Source organism: Eubalaena glacialis, chromosome X (assembly GCF_028564815.1).
Source record: "Eubalaena glacialis isolate mEubGla1 chromosome X, mEubGla1.1.hap2.+ XY, whole genome shotgun sequence".
Taxonomy (NCBI): Eukaryota; Metazoa; Chordata; class Mammalia; order Artiodactyla; family Balaenidae; genus Eubalaena; species Eubalaena glacialis.
Genome location: NC_083736.1, coordinates 129116867 through 129131410, shown reverse-complemented (window position 1 = coordinate 129131410; position 14544 = coordinate 129116867). Strand labels below are relative to the sequence as shown.

Sequence of the window (14544 nt, the reverse complement as noted above, 5' to 3'; positions counted from 1 at the left end):
TCTTCATGGCATCTAGAATGGTGAATCCTTTCCAGAAAGTTTTCAATTTACTTTGCCCAAATCTATCAAAGGAATCACTATGTGTGGCAGCTATAGCCTTACAAAATGTATTTCTTAAATCAAAAGACCTGAAAGTCAAAATGACTGCTTTTTTTTTAAACATCTTTATTGGAGTATAATCGCTTTACAATGGTGTGTTAGTTTCTGCTTTATAACAAAGTGAATCAGCTATACATATACATATATCCCCGTATCTCCTCCCTCTTGTGTCTCCCTGACTCCCACCCTCCTTATCCCACCCCTCTAAGTGGTCACAAAGCACCAAGCTGATCTCCCTGTGCTATACAGCAGCTTCCCACTAGCTATCTGTTTAAAATGACTGCTTTTGATCCATGGGCTGCAGAATAGACGTTGTGTTCGCAGACACAAAAACAACATGACTCTCATTGTACATCTCCATCAGAGCTCTTGGGTGACCAGGTGCATTGTCAATAAGCAGTAATATTTTGAAAGGAATATTTTTTTTCTGAGTAGTATGTCCCAATGGTGGGCTTAAATATTCAGTAAATCATGTTGTAAACAGATGATGCTGTTATCTAGGCTTTGTTGTCCCATTTATAGAGCACAGGAAGAGTAGATTAAGCATAAGGGCCCTAGGATTTTTAGAATGGTAAAGGAGCACTGGCTTCAACTTAAAGGCACCAGCTGCATTAGTCCTTAATGAGAGAGTCAGCCTATCTTTTGAAGCCTTGAAGCCAGGCATTGATTTCTCCTCTGTAGCTATGAAAAGTCCTAGATGGCATCTTATTCCAATGGAAGGTTGTTTCATCTCCCTTGAAAATCTGTTGCTTAGTGTAGCCACCTTCATCAATTATCTTACCTAGATCTCCTGGATAACTTGCTGCAGCTTCTACATCAGCACTTGCTGCTTTGCCTGGCACTTTAATGTTCTTTCCTTAAACCTCATGAAACAACCTCTGCTAGCTTCAGACTTTTCTTCTGCAGCTTCCTCGCCTCTCTCAGCCTTCATAGAATTGAAAAGATTTAGGAACTTGCTCTGGATTAGGCTTTGGCTTAAGGGAATGTTGTGGCTGGTTTGATTTTTCTATTCAGACCAAACTTTCTCCATATCGGCAATAAGGCTGTTTCACTTTCTTATCATTCATGTGTTCACTGGAGTAGCACTTTTAATTTCCTTCACCAACTTTTCCTTTGCATTCACAACTTGGCTAACTATTTGCTGCAAGAGGCCTAGCTTTTGGCCTGTCTCAGCTTTCAACGTGCCTTCCTCATGCCTTAATTATTAAGCTTAATAATTAAGCTTAATTATTTCTAGGTTTTGATTTAAAGTGAGAGATGTGCAACTCCTCCTTTCACTTGAACACTTAGAGGTCATTGTAGGATTATTCATTGGCCTAATTTCAACATTGTTGTGTCTCAGGGGATAGGGAGGCCTGAGGGGAGGGAGAGAGATGCAGGAACAGCTGTTCAGTGGAGCAGTCAGAACACACACACAGCAGTTATCAAATAAGTTCACTGTCTTGTATAGGCATGGTTTGTGGCGCCCCCAAGACAATGACAATAGTAACATTAAAGATCACTGATCACAGATCGCCATAACGAGTATAATAATAATGAAAAAGTTTGAAATACTGTGAGAATTACCTAAATGTGACACAGAGACAGAAGTGAGCTAATGCTATTGGAAAAATGATACTAATAGACTTGCTCGACCACAGGATTGCCACAAACCTTCAATTTGGAGAAAACGCAATATCTGTGAAGCATAGTAAAGCGAAGTGCAATAGAATGAGGTATGTCATTAACTGTTTTCTGAGATTAAAGTAATTTGAATAACATTCAGGTGCCACTTCTTTATTTTCATAACAACTGTGACTTGCTACAAAGAGCTTGTACCCCTTCAGAGATACTCTTGTTGCAGCTTTTCTAGTCTTAATCATGGTTACAAAATGATCATTGACTAAATGAGACTTTAAAATCTTCTTCTCCTGTAGTTTGGGTTTTCAGTGATAAACAGAACAAAATGTGATCTAGCATTTCTTCCAGGTGTATGTATGTCACATATGCAGGAAGCTGATTCATACTTCACATATCAGTAAAGCAAATTTTAAAGAAAAATTTTTTCATGTTTGATAGGTATTTACTCTTCCACTTTGTGTGCTATTGATATCATGGTATCTATCACATTTTGCCCAAATATCTTCCTACTTTTTCACTATGTATAACTGTCATCATTAACTTTGCAGATTTTTTTTTTTTTTTTAGTTTATAGTCTGTACCTTTTTGGTTTACTGTTTTAAAATTAGTTGCAAAAGGTTTAATTTTCTCTCCGCAGAGCTGGAACTCGTGGCTCGGGGTCTCTTCCCTCCGCCGTCACTGAACTGCCCAGGAGCCCGAGGGGAGGGCGGCCTCACTGAGGCTGCCGGCTCTGGAGGGGCCCCACCAGCCGAAGCCGCGACAGTGCTGGGGACCGTGGGCCGGAAAAGCCCCTTTAAGATTTCTCGGAAGAGCTTCAAGATGGCGGAAGAGTAAGATGTGGAGATAACCTTCCTCCCCACAGATGCATCAGAAATACATCTACATGTGGAACAACTCCTACAGAACACCTACTGAACGCTGGCAGAAGACCTCAGACCTCCCAACAGGCAAGAAACTCCCCACGTACCTGGGTAGGGCAAAAGAAAAAAGAAAACACAGAGACAAAAGAATAGGGACGGGACCTGCACCAGTGGGAGGGAGCCGTGAAGGAGGAAAGGTGTCCACACACTAGGAGCCCCTTCGCAGGCGGAGACTGTGGGTGGTGGACGGGGGAAGCTTCGGAGCCACGGAGGAGAGCGCAGCCACAGGGGTGCGGAGGACAAAGCGGAGAGATTCCCGCACAGAGGAGTGGTGCCAACCACACTCACCAGCCCGAGAGGCTGGTCTGCTCACCCGCAGGGGCGGGCGGGGGCTGGGAGCTGGGGCTCGGGCTTCGGAGGTCGGATCGCAGGGAGAGGACTGGGGTTGGCTGCGTGAACACAGCCTGAAGGGGGCTAGTGCGCCACAGCTAACCGGGAGGGAGTCCGGGAAAAGGACTGGAGCTGCCGAAGAGGGAAGAGACTTTTTCTTGCCTCTTTGTTTCCTGGTGCGCGAGGAGAGGGGATTCAGAGCACCGCTTAAAGAAGCTCCAGAGATGGGCGCGAGCCGCGGCTATCAGCACGGGCCCCAGAGACGGGCTTGAGACGCTAAGGCTGCTGCTGCCGCCACCAAGAAGCCTGTGTGCAAGCACAGGTCACTAATCCACACCTTCCCTCCCGGGAGCCTGTGCAGCCCGCCACTGCCAGGGTCCCGTGATCCAGGGACAACTTCCCTGGAAGAACGCAGGGCGCGCCTCGGGCTGCTGCAACGTCATGCCGGCTTCTGCCGCCGCAGGCTCGCCCCGCATCCGTACCCCTCCCTCCCCCCGGCCTGAGTGAGCCAGAGCCCCCGAAGCAGCTGCTCCTTTAACCCCATCTTCTCTGAGTGAAGGACAGTCGCCCTCAGGCGACCTACAGGCAGAGGCAGGGCCAAATCCAAAGCTAAACCCCAGGAGCTGTGCGAAAAAAGAAGACAAAGGGAAATTTCTCCCAGCAGCCTCAGGAGCGGCGGATTAAATCTCCACAATCAACTTGATGTACCCTGCATCTGTGGAATACCTGAATAGACAACGAATCATCCCAAATTGAGGGGGTGGACTTTGGGAGCAACGATATATACATATATTTTTCCCTTTTTCTATTTTTCTGAGTGCATATGTGTATGCTTCTGTGTGTGATTTTGTCTGTATAGCTTTGCTTTTACCATTTGTCCTAGGGTTCTGTCCATTTTTTTTTTTTATTACTTAAAAAATTTTTTTTCTTAACAATTATTTTTTATTTTAATTACTATTTTATTTTATTTTATTTTATTTTATTTTATATTCTTCTTTCTTTCTTCTCTCCCTTTTATTCTGAACCATGTGGAGGACAGGCTCTTGGTGCTCCAGCCAGGCGTCAGGGCTGTACCACTGAGGTGGGAGAGCCAAGTTCAGGATACTGGTCCACAAGAGACCTCCCAGCTCCATGTAATACCAAACGGTGAAAATCTCTCATAGAGCTCCATCTCAACATCAAGACCCAGCTTCACTCAACGTCCAGCAAGCTACAGTGCTGGACACCCTATGCCAAACAACTAGCAAGACAGGAACACAGCCCCATCCATTAGCAGAGAGGCTGCCTAAAATCATAATAAGGCCACAGACACCCCAAAACATACCACCAGACGTGGACCTGCCCACCAGAAAGACAAGATCCAGCCTCATCCACCAGAACACAGGCACTAGTCCCCTCCACAAGGAGGCCTACACAACCCACTGAACCAACCTTAGCCACTGGGGACAGACACCAAAAACAACGGGAACTACAAACCTGCAGCCTGCGAAAAGGAGACCCCAAACACAGTAAGATAAGCAAAATGAGAAGGCAGAGAAACACGCAGCAGATGAAGGAGCAAGGCAAAAACCCACCAGACCTAACAAATGAAGAGGAAATAGGCAGTCTACCTGAAAAAGAATTCAGAATAATGATAGTAAAGATGATCCAAAATCTTGGAAATAGAATAGAGAAAATACAAGAAACGTTTAACAAGGACCTAGAAGAACTAAGGAGCAAACAAACAGTGATGAACAACACAATAAATGAAATTAAAAATTCTCTAGAAGGGATCAATACCAGAATAACTGAGGCAGAAAAACGGATAAGAGACCTGGAAGAAAAAATAGTGGAAATAACTACTGCAGAGCAGAATAAAGAAAAAAGAATGAAAAGAATTGAGGACAGTCTCAGAGACCTCTGGGACAACATTAAACGCACCAACATTCGAATTATAGGGGTCCCAGAAGAAGAAGAGAAAAAGAAAGGGATTGAGAAAATATTTGAAGAGATTATAGTTGAAAACTTCCCTAATATGGGAAAGGAAATAGTTAATCAAGTCCAGGAAGCACAGAGAGTCCCATACAGGATAAATCCAAGGAGAAACACGCCAAGACACATATTAATCAAACTATCAAAAATTAAATACAAAGAACAAATATTAAAAGCAGCAAGAAAAACAACAAATAACACATAAGGGAATCCCCATAAGGTTAACAGCTGATCTTTCAGCAGAAACTCTGCAAGCCAGAAGGGACTGGCAGGACATATTTAAAGTGATGAAGGAGAAAAACCTACAACCAAGATTACTCTACCCAGCAAGGATCTCATTCAGATTCCACGGAGAAATTAAAACCTTTACAGACAAGCAAAAGCTAAGAGAATTCAGCACCACCAAACCAGCTTTACAACAAATGCTAAAGGAACTTCTCTAGGCAGGAAACACAAGAGAAGGAACAGACCTACAATAACAAGCCCAAAACAATTAAGAAAATGGTAATAAGAACATATATATCGATAACTACCTTAAATGGAAATGGATTAAATGCTCTAACCAAAAGACACAGACTGGCTGAATGGATACAAAAACAAGACCCGTATATATGCTGTCTACAAGAGACCCACTTCAGACCTAGGGACACATACAGACTGAAAGAGTGAGGGGATGGAAAAAGATATTCCATGCAAATGGAAATCAAAAGAAAGCTGGAGTAGCAATTCTCATATCAGACAAAATAGACTTTAAAATAAAGACTATTACAAGAGACAAAGAAGGACACTACATAATGATCAAGGGATCAATCCAAGAAGAAGATATAACAATTGTAAATATTTATGCACCCAACATAGGAGCGCCTCAATACATAAGGAAAATACTAACAGCCATAAAAGGGGAAATCAACAGTAACACAATCATAGTAGGGGACTTTAACACCCCACTTTCACCAATGGACAGATCATCCAAAATGAAAATAAATAAGAAAACACTATCTTTAAATGATACATTAAACAAGATGCACTTAATTGATATTTATAGGACATTCCATCCAAAAACAACAGAATACACATTCTTCTCAAGTGCCCATGGAACATTCTCCAGGATAGATCATATCTTGGGTCACAAATCAAGCCTTGGTAAATTTAAGAAAATTGAAGTCGTATCAAGTATCTTTTCTGACCACAATGCTATGAGACTAGATATCAATTACAGGAAAAAATCTGTAAGAAATACAAACACATGGAGGCTAAACAACACACTACTTAATAACCAAGAGATCACTGAAGAAATCAAAGAGGAAATCAAAAAATACCTAGAAACAAATGACAATGAAAACACAACGACCCAAAACCTATGGGATGCAGCAAAAGCAGTTCTAAGAGGGAAATTTATAGCCATACAATCCTACCTTAAGAAACAAGAAACATCTCAAATAAACAACCGAATCTTACACCTAAAGCAATTAGAGAAAGAAGAACAAAAAAAACCCCAAAGTTAGCAGAAGGACAAAAATCATAAAAATCAGATCAGAAAGAAATGAAAAAGAAATGAAGGAAACAATAGCAAAAATCAATGAAACTAAAAGCTGGTTCTTTGAGAAGATAAACAAAATTGTTAAACCATTAGCCAGACTCATCAAGAGAAAAAGGGAGAAGACTCAAATCAATAGAATTAGAAAAGAAAAAGGAGAAGTAACCACTGACACTGCAGAAATACAAACGATCATGAGAGATTACTACAAGCAACTCTATGCCAATAAAATGGACAACCTGGAAGAAATGGACAGATTCTTAGAAATGCACAACCTGCCGAGACTGAACCAGGAAGAAATAGAAAATATGAACAGACCAATCACAAGCACTGAAATTGAAACTGTGATTAAAAATCTTCCAACACACAAAAGCCCAGGACCAGATGGCTTCACAGGCGAATTCTATCAAACATTTAGAGAAGAGCTAACACCTATCCTTCTCAAACTCTTCCAAAATATTGCAGAGGGAAGAACACTCCCAAACTCATTCTACGAGGCCACCATCACCCTGATACCAAAACCAGACAAAGATGTCACAAAGAAAGAAAACTACAGGCCAATATCACTGATGAACATAGATGCAAAAATCCTCAACAAAATACTAGCAGACAGAATCCAACAGCACATTAAAAGGATTATACACCATGATCAAGTGGGGTTTATCCCAGGAATGCAAGGATTCTTCAATATACGCAAATCAATCAACGTGATACACCATATTAACAAATTGAAGGAGAAAAACCATATGATCATCTCAATAGATGCAGAGAAAGCTTTCGACAAAATTCAACACCCATTTATGATAAAAGCCCTGCAGAAAGTAGGCATAGAGGGAACTTTCCTCAACATAATAAAGGCCATATATGACAAACCCACAGCCAACATTGTCCTCAATGGTGAAAAACTGAAACCATTTCCACTAAGATCAGGAACAAGACAAGGTTGCCCACTCTCACCACTATTATTCAACATAGTTTTGGAAGTGTTAGCCACAGCAATCAGAGAAGAAAAAGAAATAAAAGGAATCCAAATCGGAAAAGAAGAAGTAAAGCTGTCACTGTTTGCAGATGACATGATACTATACATAGAGAATCCTAAAGATGGTACCAGAAAACTACTAGAGCTAATCAATGAATTTGGTAAAGTAGCAGGATACAAAATTAATGCACAGAAATCTCTTGCATTTCTATACACTAATGATGAAAAATCTGAAAGTGAAATTAAGAAAACACTCCCATTTACCATTGCAACAAAAAGAATAAAATATCTAGGAATAAACCTACCTAAGGAGACAAAAGACCTGTATGCAGAAAATTATAAGACACTGATGAAAGAAATTAAAGATGATACAAATAGATGGAGAGATATACCATGTTCTTGGATTGGAAGAATCTACATTGTGAAAATGACTCTACTACCCAAAGCAATCTACAGATTCAATGCAATCCCTATCAAACTACCACTGACATTTTTCACAGAATTAGAACAAAAAATTTCACAATTTGTATGGAAACACAAAAGACTCTGAATAGCCAAAGCGATCTTGAGAACGAAAAATGGAGCTGGAGGAATCAGGCTCCCTGACTTCAGACTATACTACAAAGCTACAGTAATCAAGACAGTATGGTACTGGCACAGAAACAGAAATATAGATCAGTGGAACAGGATAGAAAGCCCAGAGGTAAACCCATGCACATATGGTCACCTTATGTTTGATAACGGCGGCAAGAATATACAATGGAGAAAAGACAGCCTCTTCAATAAGTGGTGCTGGGAAAACTGGACAGCTACATGTAAAAGAATGAAATTAGAACACTCCCTAACACCATACACAAAAATAAATTCAAAATGGATTAAAGACATAAATGTAAGGCCAGACACCGTCAAACTCTTAGAGGAAAACATAGGCAGAACACTCTATGACATAAATCACAGCAAGATCCTTTTTGACCCACCTCCTAGAGAAATGGAAATAAAAACACAAATAAACAAATGGGACCTAATGAAACTTAAAAGCTTTTGCACAGCAAAGGAAACCGTAAACAAGACAAAAAGACAACCCTCAGAATGGGAGAAAATATTTGCAAATGAAGCAACTGACAAAGGATTAATCTCCAAAACATACAAGCAACTCATGCAGCTCAATATCAAGAAAACAAACAACCCAATCCAAAAATGGGCAGAAGACCTAAATAGACATTTCTCCAAAGAAGATATACAGATTGCCAACAAACCCATGAAAGAATGCTCCACATCATTAATCATTAGAGAAATGCAAATCAAAACTACAATGAGATATCATCTCACACCAGTCAGAATGTCCATCATCAAAAAATCTACAAACAATTATTGCTGGAGAGGGTGTGGAGAGAAAGGAACCCTCTTGCACTGTTGGTGGGAATGTAAATTGATACAGCCTCTATGGATAACAGTATGGAGGTTCCTTAAAAAACTACAAATAGAACTACCATATGACCCAGCAATCCCACTACTGGGCATATACCCTGAGAAAACCATAATTCAAAAAGAGTCATGTACCAAAATGTTCATTGCAGCTCTATTTACAATAGCCAGGACATGGAAGCAACCTAAGTGTCCATCAACACATGAATGGATAAAGAAGATGTGGCACATATATACAATGAAATATTACTCAGCCATAAAATGGAATGAAACTGAGTTATTTGTAGTGAGGTGGATGGACCTAGCAACTGTCATACAGAGTGAAGTAAGTCAGAAAGTGAAAAACACATACCGTATGCTAACACATATATATGGAATCTAAAAAAGAAAAAAAAAAGAGAGAAAGAAATGGTCAGAAGAACCTAGGGACAAGACGGGAATAAAGATGCACACCTACTAGAGAATGGACTTGAGGATACGGGGAGGGGGAAGGGTAAGCTGGGACAAAGTGAGAGAGTGGCATGGACATATATATACTACCAAATGTAAAATAGATAGCTAGTGGGAAGCAGCCGCATAGCACAGGGAGATCAGCTTGGTGCTTTGTGACCACCTAGAGGGGTGGGATAGGGAGGGTGGGAGGGAGGGAGATGTAAGAGGGAGGAGATATGGGGACATATGTATATGTATAACTGATTCACTTTGTTATAAAGCAGAAACTAACATACCATTGTAAAGCAATTATACTTCAATAAAGATGTTAAAAAAAAAAATAAAGATGGCTTTAAAAAAAAAAGGTTTAATTTTCTCTAAGGTATCACTTTCTACCTTCAAATAATCATATACAATTTCACATATAATGTAGGAACTTAAAATAGATATTTGTATTTCCCCACTCTGATCATTTGTGCTATTGTTGTCATACCTTTAAGTTATACATGTTAAAAATCCAAGAACACAATGTTATTATTTTTGTTTTAATGTCAGTTGTAAAATAAAAAATTACAATTAGGAAAATACCTTACCCACATATTTACCAGTACTAGTACTTTTCATCTCTTTAGAAAGAGATCCAATTTTCCATCTGGTATTATTTTCCTTCTGCCTAAAGAAATTCCTTCTATCATTCCTTGTAGTGTAGGCCTGCTGGAGATAAATTCTCTCAAATATTGGTTGTCTGAGAATTCTGTATTTCACATTCATTTGAAATATATTTTTGCTGGATATAGAATATTGGTTTCCAGATTTTTTTTTTAATACTTTAAAAATATCACTCCAGTGTCTGTGGCTTTCATAAAGTATGGTGAGAACACTATAGGCATTCTTATACTCTGTGATGTTTCTTTTCCCTCTGACTTGTTTTAATTTTTTCATGATGTTCCTCTTTTTCAGGTTTATGATATACATTGGTATGGTTTTCTTTACTTTATTCTGTTTGGATGTTGTTGAATCTCTTGCATTTTCAGATATTTAGTTATCATTAAATTTTGAATAATTTTAGCCAATAGCTATTCAACATTTTCCCCTTTGGGGACTACAGTTACACGTTAGATTTTTTGATAATTTCCCACAAGTCAGTGAGGGCAATGTTCATTCTTTCGTCTTTTATTCTCTGTACCTTACTTTGGCTAATTTCTATTGCTGTACCTTCTTTTTTTTTTTTTTCCCCCCCACACCGTGTAGCATGCAAGATCCTAGTTCCCCCACCAAGGGTCGAACCCATGCCCCCTGCAGTGGAAGCGTGGAGTACTAACCAGTGGACCACCAGGGAATTCCCCTATTGCTGTACCTTCTAATTCACTGATACTTCCTTCTGAAATGTCAAATCTGCTCTTAAACGCTTCCATTTCAGATATTGCAATTTCCAGCTCTAGAAGTACTAGTTAGGGTTTAAAAAATATCTTTTTAATCCTTTCCTGGTTTTGTTCATGCTTTCCTTTAAGACTTTGATCATATTTCAATGAGCTGTTTTCTAGTTCTTGTTAGATAATTTCATCTTCTCTGTCAATGTTAGATCAGTTTCTGTTGCCTTTATTTTTCTCAAAGTTATGATTCATATTTCCTGTTTTATCCCATATTTAACCATTTTTCTTGAATGCTGAACATCGTGAAATTTAATTTTTCATTATTTAGATTTTTTTTCTTTTTTTAAAGAGTGTTGAAATCTGGTTTGGAAAGCAGTTAAGTTACTTGTAGATAAGCATGATCCTTTCAAGTCTTATTCTTAAGAATTGCTAGAGCAGGTCTAGAGGGGACTTTAGGGCTAATTTAGCCCTATCACTAAAGCTGACCATTCTGGGTTCTCTACTACATACCCTGGGTTTTCAAGGAGTTCTCTCCACTCTAGATGGTAGGAATTAAAATGTCTTCAGGAAATTTATAAGCTCTGAAATTTGTTCTGCTTATATCTCTCTGGAGGTTGGTTTTTGCTTAGCTCTTTAGAGAGTTTCACCTTAAATATGCTCAGATTAGTATTCATCCAAATACCTTTCTAGCCCTCTTTTTTGCATAGCTCCTTATTCTCTAGTATTTCCCACAATTCCAGCAACCTCAATGTCCTTGAAAAACTGAACTCAAGTTATTTCCTCAACTCAGAAAGGTCTCTGAGTGTTTCTTGGGTTCCCCATTCCTAAGTAACAGATTAGAAATTGCCTCCAGATAGAAATTCATGGAAAATGGAGGATTCAACTTGTCTGTTTCCTTTCTCTCAGGGCTCAGATTCCTGTGCTATCTTTTACCCAATGTTTGAAAACAGTTATTTCAAAAACTTTGCCCACTTTTCCTAGTCATTTATAGCAGAAAAGCAATTCCCAATTTCATGAGAGACATCTATAGCTGATTTTAACAACTTTTTTCAGAGTGTTAATTGTATCTCATTGTAACTATTTTGTCATGATGAGTATGATGTTGAAAGATGCCCGTGTATTCTTTGTGTCATCTTTGATTTAAGTAACAAATTTATCCATATCTTTCTGGATACATTTATGTCATTTTCTGTTGGGAAAAGATTGGTTTACCAGTGATATCACTGTATTTTGTTTGAAAATAATAAAAGAACTGTTGATGGCTTTAGGATACAGTTTAGCAAAATTTTTAACAGTGAATTGCTATAACTAGGAGAAAATTCATCACCGGTTGAATGAAATCGAATTTTTCAAATATTCTTTTTCACTGTTTTCCGATTCCAGTTTTCCTTTTTTGGTGCTTTAGTGAAACCACCACAGTTCACAGATTTACTTTTTCTTTCTTGAATTCACAGATGTATGTTCCATGTTCTCACTCGAGTCCTTTGTGATGCTATTCTGAATTGTACTATTTATATTACCATTTTCATTGCTATTTCTATACTTTAGTACACCATTTGCAGCCATTGATCCATTTTTTGTGTGTGAATTGGGGGTATATCTTGATAGATTGTTTGCAAGGAAAAAGGCATATATAGCAAACACTAAAAATATTTAAATGACATGGCAGTATATTTCTATTTATGTAAAGGTTAAAAAAATAATCTATGCTGATACATGTGAGAAAGCAATTACCTTTTTAGGAATAACAACCTGGAAGAGGCACCAGTGAGGTTTATGGGATGCTGGTGGTAATGTATAATATATCTTTATATGGGTGCTAGTAACATGGGTATCTTTATTTAGTAAAAATTTATTGAACTCTTTGTTCAAATACATTTAGTGTTTGTACTTTGTATTGTGTGCATGTTATAGATTGCAAAAAATGCTTTGTTAATGACATGCAGGTATGTTAACCAAGGTGAACTGGGACTGTTCAGTGAAGGGCCGTTGAGATTAAGAGATCAATATAATCTTTTAGTACATGTGAAAACCTAAAAAATCTAATAATAATGCAATTTGAAAGAGAATTTCTGTGAAATTAATCTTTCTTTTAAATTTTTACTTTATTTTTCCTTTAAAACCACTAATTACTTGTGGAACAGTTAACATATACACAGGACAACCAATGTTCCATGGACCATAGATTAAATAATTCTGATTTAGAGAGTGGGTTTCAGGTACTTTAATTTTTTACTAATTTTGCCTGATGCAGTGATAGGATTTGAAGAATCTAAAGTAATCAACCCTGTTGCTTAACCAACAGAATACCTCTTTCTGAAGTATGTATTCAATATTCCAGGTAAATTTTCTGACAGATATCAGTTATGCAGATATATTTTGTTTGTAGTTTAACTGAGAGTTAAACAACTTAACTTTTCCTATATAATCTTTCAAAGTAATATATGAATGTGGTCACATTTTAAAAGGCAAATAATAAGGAAGACCTTATGAAGAGAAGTATCCACCTTACTTCTTAGTCACTTTATGTTAGTGACCCTTCACATCTCCAAACCTAGTTTCATCCATTAATTCAGCAAATGTATTAACCACCTAATATTTGTCAGATTTTTTCTAGAAGCAGGAGAAACAGATACATTGTATCATTATTTCATTATTTATCAACTTTAAAACTATTTATTGACACCCAGAGATAAAAGATAAGAATATGGCTCACACTACCCTGGTTTAGTGGAAACAGCTTATGGAAGTTTCAGAATTGAAGATTTTTGGAGTTTGCACAATGATGAGAGAGACTTCAGTGAAAATAGTGCAGTTGAAAAAATTAATGAACTTGATAACGAAGCAATAGAAACTTTTCAAAAGAAACTACACAGAAAAAAGAAATGGAAAAAAACCCCCACATAATCAGTGACCTATGAGACAACAAAAAGTAGCCCAACATATGTGAAATTGAAGTTCCAGAATAAAATAATAGAGGATGTGAAAAATTAAGGCTAAAATATTTTCAGATTTTATGAAAATTATAATCCCCGAGACCAAAAAAAACTCAATAAAGCCCAAATAGGGGCATGAAGAAAACAGACCAAAGCACATCATAATCAAGTTGTTGAAAATCAGTGACACAGGTAACGTCTTTTTAAATTACCAGAGAAGGAAGATGCATTAGGTATAGCAGAAGAAAGGTAAAAATGATAGCAAACTTCCCCTCAGAACCAATGCAAACTAGATACATTGGAGTGACATCTTTAAAGTACTGAAAACATAAAATCCTCTCAATCTAGAACTTTATACCCACTGAAAAATGTCTTTCAAAAATGAAAACAAAATAAATACTTCCTCGGAGAAAAACAAAAACAAAAAACAGAGACAATTCATCACCAGCAGACCAGCACCACAAAACAATGTTGATGTATTCTGTAGACAGGAGGAAAATCATGCCAGATGGAAATATGGATCCATATAAAGGAATAAAAAGCACTGAAAATGCTAAATATGTGGGTAAACAGAACTTTTTTTCTTAATTTTTAATCTCTTTAAAAGATACTTGAAAGCAGGATGGCAGAATAGGAGGTCTCCCACTCATATCCTCCCACAGCAACTCTAATTTGGCAGCCATCCAGACAGCCTTTGTAGGAGCTCTGGGATTCAGGTAGGAGCCTGTGAACCCCTGGTAAAGCCCAAGACAAAGCAAGACCATTTTGAGAAGACAGGTCCATGCCCAAGTGGCAGAATTCCAACTGTGGTCCCAACTACAGAGGCAGACACAACCCCATCTCCCTGTGGATTCAGCTATAGCACCTTTTGACCTTGGTCCTGCCATCAGCACCATCTGCTGAGGGACACCCCAAGTATTGT

The 14544-nt window shown here is 38.3% G+C and overlaps 1 pseudogene; it reads right to left on the bottom strand.

Annotated features, from left to right (window-relative positions):
- LOC133081921 (tigger transposable element-derived protein 1-like) overlaps window positions 1-14544 on the bottom strand; it is a 68752-nt pseudogene that overhangs the window by 586 nt on the left and 53622 nt on the right.